Consider the following 11,058-nt stretch of genomic DNA (forward strand, 5'->3'; position numbering starts at 1 on the left):
ATGTATCAGTGGCGTATACTGGTTAAAGGGTTTGGGCTACCGCTGACCCTATTATTACACAAAATATATCTAACAATTACTTTAATTTTAATTACTATGGTAAAACTAATAATACAAAATTATTACATTATGTTATATTATAAACTTTTTCTTTTGTAATTTCCTTGGGCTACCGCCGGTAGCCCCGGTAGTCCGCAAAATACGCCCCTGGTATGTATGTATGTATGTATATATACTTGCACGCGTGCATATAATCTGTTTGTCTGTCCGTCCGTCTGCCTGTCCGTCTGTCTCACTGTCCGATAGGGTGGGGCGAAAAATGGCTATTCTTTAATTGTAGGCTATAACAGATTACCCGTAGAAAGTTACCTATTTATTTAAGTAATTTGTTTGCCAAATCCCATTCAATTTGCAAAGTTTTTTTCTGTCTCCAACTTCCATCTAAATATTTTCCCAGCTTAGCATGCAATACTGATTGTTCATGCTAGTTTAGACTCACGTGAACAAGTACAAACAATTTTTTCTAATATATTTCTTTGCACTTAATTTACATAAACATAAAAACATACAGACATTATAAGTTTTATTGGACTACACTACAGCAGTATTTGAAAATTTGATTTAGTTTCAAAACTTCATAGATACAGTAATGTCGGATTTGATTCTGGCTCGGATTGAAACAATCTCTTGCGTCATGTCCTGTAACAGACATGCTAGTCTCGATTATTAGTTTCACACATCGTTCCACTGATTTGAGTGGCAGGTTCTTGCTCACAAAACAACTGTACATCTCCATCGGAAATATATTTTAAAATAGGAGACTCGGTTATTTCAGTTTTCTGCCGATAAATCATGTCAATGTAGTCCGTATCACTGAAATTAAGTGGTGGAATTTTGAATTGTCTTGTATAATTTTTGGTTTTCTGTTGTGGGGATTTAAGGATAAACCGCAGTCCTAGTTTTCGTATACTATGCTTTCTCTCATCGGTTAAAATAGTCCACAAAATATTTTCCAAGTAGGCCTAAGTAAAATAAGCATTCCTTTGAATGACGGAATCTATTACTTTTTCAGATCATTACTCAAATACCTGATCAAACTAATGCTCATCATGGTATGACGGGCCCTATCTTTGCATTAGGGATGAGTTTTTATTTTAAACATAGTGGCGCATAAACTTAAATATAAATTGAACGAAAATTTTCAAATTATTTGACGATGATTCTGTTCCAACAAACACTCTTAGTATACAATAAGCTGCAGTAAGCCACCTTGCATGGGACATTTTCCAGGTTCTCGCCTGGACAAACTAAGAGAACAGTTTTCACTGTCGATAACATGACACAAATCCCATAAATACTTTTGATCTGTACTCAGGTCTTTGCTGTCAACAGATGGTAATTCACATTCAGTTGTCTCAAATTTCTTTAGTGGTAACTGCAAACAATTTTCTAGCAATTTGCCGATAAACCCCGAATATTTCAGTGCCCCACTTATGCTGTCATCTAGGTAATGAAACAGGTGGCTCAAAAGAAGTTCGTTCCCAAGCAGTTGACAAATGAACCACTGAAGAGGGTACTTCACATATAGTTCTAGAAGTCTTATAACACCTCCTTTGTTTCCAGTGTTCACATTGGTACCGTCGAAGCCAACGCAGATAAGATGCTGAAATGTAATTTCATGTGTTTCCAAAAAGGTTAGAATGGCTTCTTCAACACTGTTTGCTGAAGCGGACGACGATTTAACATGACCTAGATAACGTGAACCTGGTTCTTCAATCAGTGCTAACTGTTATTCCACAATAGTGTGATGATGATGCTTAACTTCATTGTGTTCCAGTACGAGCGTCTTATCTTTTCTCTCGTCGAAACATAGAACTCGGATTAGTTTGCACTCACTTGTTTCTTTCAATGCTACAAAAGCTTTCCCCCTGTCCCCATGGACTTCACGTTTATCATTTACCTTGGATATGTCGTTTGTGGTAATCATTCCTATACCTTGTAAAACGCCAGAGGCGATAACAATACCGCAGCGACTCTATTCGACACCTGAAATCTGTCACACGTTCTGGCTAATGTGGTTAACTTAATTCTCATTTGAGGCATTTCAGAAGTTGAAGTTTGAAGCTGAGTAAAAGATTCGTCAATCATAGACATGCTTTGTGTTTTGCAATATAGGCATATCTGTTAGATTGGTTGGCTGTTAGATTATAACTGCATTATAATCATTATTTAATTACAATTACTTACTTACAAATGGCTTTTAAGAAACCGGAAGGTTCATTGCCGCCCTCACATAAGCCCGGCATCGGTCCCTATCCTGTACAAGATTAATCCATTCTCTATCATCATATCCCACCTCCCTCAAATCCATTTTAATATTATCCTCCCATCTACGTCTCGGCCTTCCCAAAGGTATTTTTCCCTCCGGCCTCCCTAAAGTTCTTTTTCCTTCCGGCCTCCCAATTAACATTCTATATGCATTTCTGGATTCGCCCATACGTGCTACATGCCCTGCCCACCTCAAACGTTTGGATTCATTGTTCCTAATTATATCAGGAGATACAATGCGTGCAGTTCTGCGTTGTGTAACTTTCTCCATTCTCTTGTAACTTCATCCCTTTTAGCCCCAAATATTTTCCTAAAAACCTTATTCTCAAACACCCTTAATCTCTGTTTCTCTCTCAAAGTGAGAGTCCAAGTTTCATAATCATACAGAACAACCGGTAATATAACTGTTTTATAAATTCTAACTTTTAGATTTTTTGACAGCAGGCAAGATGACAAAAGCTTCTCAACCGAATAATAACAGGCATTTCCCATATTTATTCTGGGTTTAATTTCCTCCCGAGTGTCATTTATATCTTTTACTGTTGCTCCAATATATTTGAATTTTTTCACCTCTTCGAAGGATATATCTCCAAATTTCATATTTCCATTTCGTACAATATTCTGGTCACCACAAGACATAATCATATAATTCGTCTTTTCGGGGTTTACTTCCAAACCTATCGCTTTACTTGCTGTAAGTAAAATTTTCGTGTTTTCCCTAATCGTTTGTGGATTTTCTCCTAACATATTCACGTCATCCACATAGACAAGAAATTGATGTAACCCGTTCATTTCCAAACTTTCTTTGTTATCCTGAACTTCCCTAATGGCATATTCTAGAGCGAAGTTAAAAAGTAAAGGTGACAGTGCATCTTCTTGCTTTAGCCCGCAGTGAATTGGAAAAGCATCAGACAGAAGCTGGCCTATACGGACTCTGCTGTAAATTTCATTAAGACACAGTTTAATTAATCGAACTAGTTTCTTGGAAATACCAAATTCAATAAGAATGTTAATAAAACTTCTCTCTTATTCGAGTCTTATGTCTTTTTGAAATCCATGAATAACTGATATAATGTACTCTTAAACTCCCATTTTTTTCTATTTTAATGGTCATATACAATTCAAGGTTACGTTGGGGGCAAAAGATAATGTTTAAAAATCTGCAAAAATTGTGGTTCACTGTTATCACCAAACACGTGTTTTGAGGCATCGTGCTATTCAAACTTTTGATATCTATTTTTTCGCTCCACCCTAGTGTCCGTCCTTTAGTCTCTCCGTCCGTCCATCTGTCTAACCATCCATCCAACCATCTCGGTTTATTTTCATAATTACCTCATTTCTATTTTTCCCGCTTATTTCTTCTTCGCCTTTCTCTGTGTCTTTTCCGTACTAAGAAGTTTTGTGCGTCTCCTTCCTCAGTCCCACCGTTCCCGTTCTTGTTTACTTCTCTATTTTCTTTTGCTCTACTTTTATAGTCTTCCTTCAATTTTCTTCCTTTCTTTCCGCTCACTGTTTGTTTTCTTACAATATACAGTGAACTGCATTAATAATAACACTGGACACCGAGCGTCGCTATAGTCTCCATGACGACTGACTGCGCGCAGCGGAATTGACAGCCCTGAGCGAGGGACTTGCAAGAATAGAGGGAGCTTCTGCTTTATTTTAGTTTCGCAGATCAGCTTTTTTCCTCATTCGTTCGGCACCACCAGATTTTTTAATTCCCCCACTCACTCTCACGGCCCGCCTTTCAGGCCCACTCCATGTAGCGCAGCAAGGCAAATGCCGGATAATTAAAGTGGAATTTGCGAGCAGATAGGCGGGAAGGGGATGAAAAGAGAGAAAGAGAGAAAAGAGTCGATGTCAAACTTATTATGTTGAGAGAAGAGTAGAGGACATGAAGGGAGAGAGAGAGAAAATAAAGAATATCCTCGTGAAGCAGTAAACCTTCACCGATACTCGTAGAGCAATGCATTAAAAACGTTAACAACGGCGGTGCTGCGATCTGTTTGCTCTGGCCAGAATCATTCAATTCAGCTCTCGGTTTGTCTTGCAGTCGTCTTCACCCCACGAAAAAGACTGTCAGGAACTGCAACCAGCGTCCCCGCAGTGTCTATCAAATTGCCTCTACTGCGCCTCGTTTGATCTCTTCGAATTTTCTGTTATTAGTTTTCCTGTTGCGTGCATCGAACTTCGTTTGTTTTCCAAAATAAAACACGATTGCTGTCTCCACTTCTTACAACAAAATAGTGTGTTTTCTGCGCGATGGGGCCGGACTTGTTATATACTCCGTATTATAAAGTCTTTGCTTGCTAATTCTTTATTACATCTCGCAGTAACCCCTAACCTCAGATATATCTACACTCAGGATAGCGCATAAAGATCTTTGATGAACACATTGATATTTACAAAAATGATATCCTCGGTTGTATATACAGGGTGTTTCAGAAATACTTTGACAAACCTTGAAGGCATGTTCCTCACACCAAAACAAGGAAAAAAGTTCATATAAACATATGTCCGAAAATCCTTAGTTTTTTAGTTATTAATAAAAGAATATAATGAAACATCTGTTAGATATTGTCACTTGGTAGCAATTGTTGTAACTTTAATCAATTCAGAAACTCATAACAAACATTAAAGTAGAAGCAAAAGGAGAACATTTTGAACATTTGTTATGAGTTTCTGAATTGATTAAAGTTGCAACACTTGCTGCCAAGCTGACAATGTCTAACAGATGTTTCATTATGTTCTTTCATTAATAACTAAAAAAAAAAACTAAGGGTTTTCGGATATATGTTTATATGAACTTTTTTTCCTGTTTTGGTGTGAGGAACATGCCCTCAAAGTTTGTCAAAGTATTTCTGAAACACTCTGTATATTATGAATGAAAAATCGTGTTCGAAATATTTAAATTTGAAGACCAGATAGATTTTGAATAGCTAAAGCATTGCAACTGAATAGAGCACTTCATTTGAAGCCGAAGAAATTGCCGGTTACAACAAACGCACTAAAACTAAACTCATCTATAAAATAAGAATTTATTATATTACATATCGAAATGTGAACAACAGTCGGCCCGATTTGAGATTAACAGGCTGATTTCTCGACTGTGATAAATTGAAATTACAGTATTATAATTTACATTTTTATGTAATTGTGTTGAACTGACTTGTATGGCCATATGAAAAGCATCTACATAATATATCAGAGGCTTGGCTTGAAATTTCCTGAGCCGGTATGCTAATAGATGGAATATTCTACATCAGTTCTGACAGAGCTAGGTCCCAACGTCAGACGAGTACGATAAGCTCCAGGGCCCAGAACCTCAAGCCCTTCCTACATCAGTATCGGAAACCCGTTCTACCCCAAGACTTCACCCTAGACTGATTTTATCTAATGCAGAAGACAAATAAAACGAGCGGGAGGTGGACAGTGTTGGTGGAAAAACGGGAGTATCGCGAGAAAATCTTCTTCAACATCTTTGTTTACAGCAAATTCCATCACGACCTGACCGGGAATCGAAGCCGTGCCGCCTGGATGGAAGACCAGCGTCCTAGTGCTTGAGACTCAGACGCGGCTAAGTATCAGAGGAGATGGCTCATTACTTTTATTGTGATGAGTGCCATAATATAGAAGTTATTTCAGAATCCAGTACACAATCTGGGAAGGGTAATTTCGGAGACCAAGATAAACAGTTTTTGTTAGATAAATTGGCGACTCTTCATTATTCCGCTAAGTGATGATCAAATCGTGTTAGTAGAAAACTGGTAACGAAAACACTAGAACTTTATTAGTTCTGAATTATAATTGTTTATGTATCCTCCTTTCACTTGCAAACGAAGCTCACATCTGCTCACCATACATTGTCTCACTCTTTGCAATATCCTTGGAGTATCATAGATTGTTTGTGCTGCTGCCATATTTTTGTGATGGAGATTCTCCTAGTCGTTGACTGGCATTGAGAAAGTCAAATTAAACATGTGACCTCACAAAAAAATTCAAGGCGAAGTCTGGTGATCTTGGTGGCCAAGCAGTCAGTCCAACACGATAAATCCATCTGTTGGGGGAAGTTGTTATTAAAAAAATGACGAACATTAATGTGTAAATGTGTTGGTACCACATGCATCGTCTCACCGCCAAAAATATTCTCAAGCAAGGAAGGGAGTGTTACCTGGAGATTTTGGAGGTAAAAGCGACCGTCCAGGCGCGGTGGTAGGAAGATAGTACCAATCGCTGATAGAGACACAAGCTTACCAACTGAGATGACTGCCATAGCTCCCAGCTGGTTGCTAATTTTCACACACAATGCTGATAAATTGGTCCTCGCAGCAGGATAACGACGTGTCGCCGATCCCATGTTGCCATACAGCGTATTCCGTATCTCACCGGACCGGTGGACAACAATGACGTCACGCAGCAGCGAAATAGGAACAAAACTGCTGGAAGGTTCGATGGCTATCATGGCGGCTGTACAAGTTGTTGTTTGTGCCACGTTAGCAAGATTTTGCGAAATTTCCGTACTGTCATCTCGTTCAAAGAAAAGAGAGCATAAACAATTTATTTCTTGAACCGGTAGTAATAACTGTCCGTTGACATGTTCGCTCATAAGCCATTAACATATTGTTTTTACGTTGTGCTCATTACAGACAATACAGCAGAACCAAAGCAGAACACACCACCATGACACAACAGTACACGATGTCATTCGTCTGCTAATTCCTGCCCTATACAAGAACAATCAGATTCACTGATGGCTGCTGATGGAGACTGCCACCACCTCTGCAAGCTGATGGCACCGGTGCGACACGGGTGGAGCATCAGTGACGTCATCGTTGAAATTCGAAACACCGTGATGCCTTCAACGCTGAGATTCGGAATACGCTCATATCAAAACCATTTACCTTGGGCTCCCCACTACTATCAGTTTTGTGTACCGAATTCTATAATATACTGAATAGGCTATTTTATTTTAACTTGGGATATTTACATAACCTCCTGGGTCCTGAGACATTTGTTGCTTTATTTTTAAAGTTCAGTATAATTTCCACACTTCAAAAAAGTCACTAAAATGAGGAAAAATATAGGTTATAGTTAGGTCACAAATGCAGGTATATTATATTATACTTCGAGTCTCTGCACATTCATCTTATACCATAATAATGTATGAAGTGTAGTATAGTATACTATACTCTCGTTTACTGTATTCTCAGGACTCAGAATGATAAAATTAAATGGAACATTAGTAAATAATTTTTATTCTAATTATACGAGTAATTTTCAAGCATGCTGATTAACTCATAATTACAAGTATAATATGTATAACCAATAATTGGATGAAGCACGACCCTCGTTGACATATTGATATGAAAAAAACTGAGATATAATTTTAGTTTTTTTTTAACAAGGGATTAGGCAGAATCAGTTTAATTTGACTCTGGTATGGTATCTATTAAAACTTAAATAGTGTAATTAATATAGCCTAAACAGAAGAAATTGATATTAGTCTGAAATTAAACAAGATTTTTATATATAACATGGTCACTCCTCTGGAGCCAAGTTTTTAAATTTGACACTAAACAGTTGTAGGTTACTGGGACTGTTTTCTTATCACGTTTGGTAGTAACCAGTCCGAAAGAGAAATCAGAGATACACAATTACTTTTGGTATCTATGGATGTACGAAAGAAGTTCGTTTGCACTGAGGTTATAGTTGACTAAATTATTTCTACAATCCCTGGCTGAAAGAGTGAAATGAATGGTTTGTTTACGTATGGATCTTTAGCTTCGGAGATAAGAAAAAGATCGCTTAGGCACTTCTCTAATACCAGATATTACAAATCATTCTCTTATGATAGCGAGTCTCGCCATGTGGGCATCCCTGACGAATTGGGAACATTTTCGCATTCCAGCGGGTTTCGTCAACAGGACATCTTCGACTATCACCGGGAACACTTCCGCATTTCAGCGGTTTTCTCCAACTGGAAAAGGAAGACTAAAGGCGCAAGAAAAATTGTTATCATTTTTATTTGAAATTACAACTCAAAATTTTCGTCACTAGTGTAGTTTGCACTAGTGATTATTTTCTGTCGATGCGAACATTAAGCAACATAAAATTTCCTCTATAAGGTACTGTACAAATCGTTGAATAAATCAGGCCAAACTCAGTGACTAGAATAATTTTCAATTGAAATCCTAGAGCGCATTAACGAAGATCAAGATTTTTTTAGTTGTGTCATGTTTTCTGACGAGTTAACTTTCCATTTGTATGGGAAAGTTAACCGGCACAATGTCCGAATATGGAGCTTTCAGAACCCCTGTATAGTCATGGAGCGTATTCTGGACAGTCCTAAACTAAATGTATGGTGCTGTCTTAAACAGGATATGATATTTGGACCCTTCTTCTTCATTGGGCCTGCTATCATAGCACCTACGTAACTAAACATGCTAGAATAATATGTATTTATAAACATTTCACGCAAAGACACCAGCATAATTTTCGAAGAAGATGGAGCACCGCCTCACTGAAGCATCATTGTTCATACAGCACTATCCCAAACAGTTGGATTGGACGCGGTGGTACAATAACATGCTCTCCTCGTTCTCTCTATATTACTCTGTTAGATTTTTTTCTTTGGAGCTGTGTCAAGGACATTGTGTATTCCACCAAGAAGACAGATCTCAACAGCTTACGGCTTACGTGATCGCATTGTGGAAGCAGCAGCAACAAACACTCCGGATATGCTACTGAGAATCTGGACTGAAATTGAGTAGATATTATTTGGATATTGTTCATGTTACTGAATGTTTTGTGAAATTTTTTAGTAGTATTTCCCAATAAAGACGACAAGAATACTCTCACCTTTTCTTTCTTTTTTTGAGAGGCGATTGAAATCAGGGAGGTACTAGAGGGCCGCACGGTATATTGAGAATTCGAAATGTTTTCCGAGAAACTAATATACTGTTTTCTGAAAATAGATTAATTTCATATTTACATTAAGTGTCATATCTAAATGCTTTGCACTATTATAGTGTGGTGTCGTTTAATGTTTGCTTACCTTAGACAGATAGTCGATTTTCTTAATGATAAAATTTACGGGCATTAGCTTAACCTCGTTGGCTATTAAACTTTTCGTGGTTGATTGTAATAACTTACCAGTTGTCTCTTCTATGCATTTCTTTCTTCTACAGAGGCAGCTTCATCGACAAGAGTAGCAATCGATTGTAGCTCCTCATGAAATGAAGGGAAAGTAAAGATAAGTGAGAGGGTGTTGGAGGAATGAAATTCTTTTAAGTTAAGGGAAACGGGAGATCCCGGTGGAAATTCCTGTTGGCCGATGTTCTTTTCCACTAGATTCACCCCAAGCAACTCCGGAAATCTAATTAGAGTCAGTGGAATGATATGCCCGTGTTCCAGCACAGAGCTACCTGCAAAATATCACCATGCAATTTGCTTTGCTTATGAAGAGATACATGTCTACATGTATGCGGATGACCATGTCGTTTCCTTGGGAACTGCGAGCTCTGACTGACGTCATCTCGCTCCGAGCTGCTGGTCCGCAGAGACAGTCGAGACGCGTTTGAAGGGAATATTTCGCCCGGTATTATTTCGTCACGGATGGGTTAAGCAATTTTTTCAACGGGGAGAAATCTGTGGGGAGTTTTATAATGTTTGGAGGATAAAAGGTGGGAGGGCTTTGTATGGGTGGAAAGTGCTGAGTTTGTTGCGCAGGGTTGCATAACCCAGACTTAGAGCGCACACACAAAAAAAGAAAGTCCCACGCTCACAGTAATACACAGTTTTTTGTTTTAATTTTTCCACAACACGCCTACCCCTTGTGTCACACCCTAATGCTCAACCCTACTGAAATGTATTATTAATTTTCATTATGCATTCTTAAAACTGTGTTTTCTCTGAACTAAATTTTAGCGTAGCGCCCAAGAAATGTAGGTAGCACTAAAAATTTATTTTTATTATATTTATTACATACTATGAAAATACACAAATAAATTTATAATATTTATCATTTTCTTCACTATCGCTTATGTAATAGTATTTTCGGCTGAAAATTCAGCGGACAGCAGTTCGAAAAATACTTGAGAAACAATTAACAACACTCACCGTCACGTCTGGAAAGTTATAAGTGATCAGGAGTATAATGAGATGCAGAAAAATACTTGAGAAACAATTGACAACACTCACCATCACTGGAAAGTTATAAGTGAACAGGAGTATACTGAGATGCAGAAAAATACTTGAGAAACAATTAATAACACTCACCATCACAACTGGAAAGCTATAAGTGATCAGGAGTATACTGAGATGCAGAAAAATACTTGAGAAACAATTGACAACACTCACCGTCACGTCTGGAAAGTTATAAGTGATCAGGAGTATACTGAGATGCAGAAAAATACTTGAGAAACAATTAACAACACTCACCGTCACGTCTGGAAAGTTATAAGTGATCAGGAGTATACTGAGATGCAGAAAAATACTTGAGAAACAATTGACAACACTCACCATCACTGGAAAGTTATAAGTGAACAGGAGTATACTGAGATGCAGAAAAATACTTGAGAAACAATTAATAACACTCACCATCACAACTGGAAAGCTATAAGTGATCAGGAGTGTATTAAGATACAGGAAAATACTTGAGAAACAATTAACAACACTCACCATCACACCTGGAAAGCTATAAGTGATCAGGAGTATATTAAGATGCAGGAA

General features: G+C 37.9%; 1 long non-coding RNA gene across 1 annotated transcript in view; it reads left to right on the forward strand.

The window, feature by feature from the left end:
* The window catches only part of LOC138697133 (uncharacterized), a 231,565-nt gene extending 222,391 nt beyond the window's left edge, over window positions 1-9,174 (forward strand). Inside the window, exon 3 of the long non-coding RNA XR_011331532.1 lies at window positions 6,975-9,174. This is a non-coding gene — a long non-coding RNA (uncharacterized lncRNA). The remainder of the gene's footprint in view (window positions 1-6,974) is intronic.
* The last annotated feature ends 1,884 nt before the right edge of the window (window positions 9,175-11,058 follow it).

The sequence above is a fragment of the Periplaneta americana genome, chromosome 3 (assembly GCF_040183065.1).
Source record: "Periplaneta americana isolate PAMFEO1 chromosome 3, P.americana_PAMFEO1_priV1, whole genome shotgun sequence".
Lineage (NCBI taxonomy): Eukaryota > Metazoa > Arthropoda > Insecta > Blattodea > Blattidae > Periplaneta > Periplaneta americana.